The sequence below is a fragment of the Rattus norvegicus genome, chromosome 2 (assembly GCF_021556685.1).
Source record: "Rattus norvegicus strain SHRSP/BbbUtx chromosome 2, alternate assembly SHRSP_T2T, whole genome shotgun sequence".
In the NCBI taxonomy this organism is placed as follows: domain Eukaryota; kingdom Metazoa; phylum Chordata; class Mammalia; order Rodentia; family Muridae; genus Rattus; species Rattus norvegicus.
In genome coordinates, this window is record NC_141535.1 from 131,980,244 (window position 1) to 131,983,481 (window position 3,238).

The 3,238-nt window shown below is 38.8% G+C and overlaps 1 non-coding gene across 1 annotated transcript; it reads right to left on the minus strand.

Moving 5' to 3' along the window:
• Window positions 1-1,869: 1,869 nt before the first annotated feature.
• LOC120101267 (small nucleolar RNA SNORA48) lies at window positions 1,870-2,013 on the minus strand. Its single transcript, XR_015679333.1, has one exon. It is a non-coding gene; the product is annotated as a small nucleolar RNA SNORA48 (small nucleolar RNA).
• Between the last annotated feature and the right edge of the window lie 1,225 nt (window positions 2,014-3,238).

Here is a 3,238-nt window from a genome sequence, read left to right on the forward strand (position 1 = left end):
AATATGAATTTAATTTTAACAACCTGAACACCTTTAAAAGTAAGTCAGATTTAAAAGAAAAAAATAGTGAATAATAGATGAAATTATACAATAAAAATATCAAAATTGTATTACAGGCCACAAAAGTATTTTTTCTGACTTTTCCTACTTACATGTACACATGTGAACACAGGTATTGGATTGTGAATATCATATGTTTGCACTACTGCATGCATTATAGTGTACTATTTCGTAAAACTTTACTCCAAAGCCTCCTTAAATAAAACATAGCATACAGGTAGCTAGCTGTCCATTACTGATAAACAGTGTCCATGCATAATTGATACAAAGTCACAGACTCCTATGTTTCCTGGTTTAAATTTTATTCCACTCTGGAAGTTACTGGGAGAAAGGAGTCAGAAGAACCAGATGTTATCTACATTTTGAATATGACTTTGCACCTAACTTCTTGATATTTTTAAGGAGGAAGCAGCTGGTGAATTTCAGTCATTTTATCACGACAGTTATTAATGTGGGCAGTGATTTGAAAAACAACTAGCAAAATTCCAATGTTTATTAATTTCTCAATGTAGAATTTCCTACTTAATTTTGGAGTGCTATCTTGACTCAAGGCTCTATCCAAGGCTCTACCTATCCAAGGCTCTATCACTTGCAAATGTTCATTGCAATGAGTTATTGGTGTGGCTCTGTGACAATATTGGATCCTCAACAGGACTCTTTCTGGTTATCTTGTTGTTGCCCTGTGTAATAGAAATCATACAGCTTTGGAACAGCAGTACTGACCATTTTGTGCCTCCCAACAATTTGCAGATAATATAGATTTGACAGCGGGCCAAGTAACTAAGGGCACTGGATCTGGAATTGGGTAGTAGCTAAACTCTTCTGCCCTCTGACTCTTCCTCATCTTCAACATCACGGTGACCTTTCTGGGACTGCTCATGCTAGGCCACCCAATGCCTTGATAGGCAGGAGGTATGGTAAGCTCTTCTGTTCTCCTCTCCTCAGGACTGGCTCACCCTTACCCATAGCTCCAGATCCAGTTCCAATGTGCTGCCCAGCCTAGGTTCGGGGCTCATTCCTCCAAGAGCTGCAGCATGTGAGGGGCTGGGCCAGCTTTTCACACTGTTGGGTCTAGCACACCTGTGCCTTACCCAAAAGGGCCAGTTCATTTGTAATGTCAAGCCAATGTTCAGGGACTGTTCTTCCAAGTGCTGCAGCCACTGAGGGGACAAGGCTATCTCTCCTGTTCCAATGACTCCAGGGTCAGTTCTTCCTGCTACTGAAGGTGGTGAGGGGTTGAGGGGAGCATCAATGCCACACCTACACTAGTGAAGTGGTGGGTCAGCTTTGTGCAGCCCGGGGGCATTAATCTGATCTCAGGCAGTTGCCCTGACCAGGAACATCTCATGTTCTGTGATGGTAGCATAAGTCTTTGAAATAGCACACCAACCCCTACCGCTGTGTATATATGGACTAAGACATGGGTTGCAGTTGTCTGGCCACGACCTCACCATTGTCCCAAGTGGGTCTGGCCAATCATACAAGGCTGCTCCTCTCCACCCCCACCTCTCCAATTCCATCTCTCATCAAAAAGTTCAAATCGCTCCACTTATTTTTTGCTCCAATCTCACCACTACAAGTTTGCATGTTGTGGTGGCTTCTGCTGTAGGATGGCCATGTGGCTGGTAGGCTTCTGGCTGACCTTCTCTGTCTTAGCTTCTGTGGTATGGCAGTAAGTGGGTTTATATAGCCTTCCTGTGCCATGAACTGGAGAGCAGGTCTGAGGGCAGCATGTTTATAGGTATATCTGTCTTCCTTCTCCTGTTCTGAACTGCCTGAATTTGATTTGATTTGATTTGATTTGAATTTTTATGAGTCCAAGGCATAAGGTAGCTTTGGTCACCAATTCAGGCATCAAGGTAGGATGAACAAAGGACTGCCTTCTGCTCTGACCCTGTGTGATATAAGAACACCACCAACTACAAGCTATGTCTTTGCCCATTGCCAGGAAATTCTAAAATATTCTTGCAATTGATTCTTTAAAAAGAACTAGTAGTCTAAGAGAGATCAAATGAAATATCATTATAAATAAAGTTACTTCTGAAAGCCCACATTTTTCACAATAAGACACGGGCTGCATCTAAATTTGTGCTTCAGACAAGCAGACACAGCATTCTGAGATGTAGTTAACAGTTTAATAACCAGTGTGTATATTAAAGTTCTTAAAAGGTAGAGCTCTAATTTAATTTTAGTCATAGCTGTCAAGTAGCAAAGGCCATGAATAAGACAATTCATTCAAAAGAATATTAAAGCTCTCAGATGCCTTAAATGAGTAGCAGGCAGATATTGAAGAGATTAATAAGTTATTAGATTTCAGTGAGGTAGCACATACTTCAGAAAAAATGACCCTCTGCACAATATTAACTTGCTGCTTGTTAACTTCTGAAACATCTATGCTTGTTCTGATGTGGGCTATGTGGCTCAGAATCTCTTAAGTATTGGATTAATCTTTTCCTCTTACTAAAATATATTTTAACTTGTTGCTTTCAAATTTTATATCTATGGATCTGTATTTCTTTTCTCTTTAGTCCCTGATCCCCTATATATAAATATATTAATTTCTTAATTTGTAATATACAGAGTTCAATATGAGATTCATACACTTAGTAAGTCAACAGATGATGTGTATTATGAACGTTTCTACATTTTGTCATAGAAAAGTTTGTGGCAAATGACATAAATTCCTTTTACAGTGAATAGTTGGTCTTTTGATTTAATCTCACTCCCACTAAAATTTCACACTGTTCAACTAACAGTTTTCAACTTGTTGATGGAACAAAATGATAGTTGTACAGTAGAATCTGTATCTTGCCGTGTGAATTGTAGTAGGCTCACTATCTTTGGATATGGAACTCTTGAGATGATAGTCATTTGCAGTACTTAGTTAGCTAAGTGTTCACAACATAAATCAATGGATTCCTTACATATTCCTGAATTACCAGTGGTTCCTGTAAATTAATTTGTGTCAGTTTTTATGTCATGTCTACAAAATTAATATATGTATGTTACACTCAATACTTTTGTAGGAAATAGCTTTGTACTCATTATGACTTGAACATGAAAAATTCCCCATACTCATGTATAGATGGCTCTATACCCAGATATTGTTGCTTTACTAGGAAATTCTAGAAACTTTAGGAATTTTTTGTTTAGATGGAAGGTTAATGGAGGATACCCC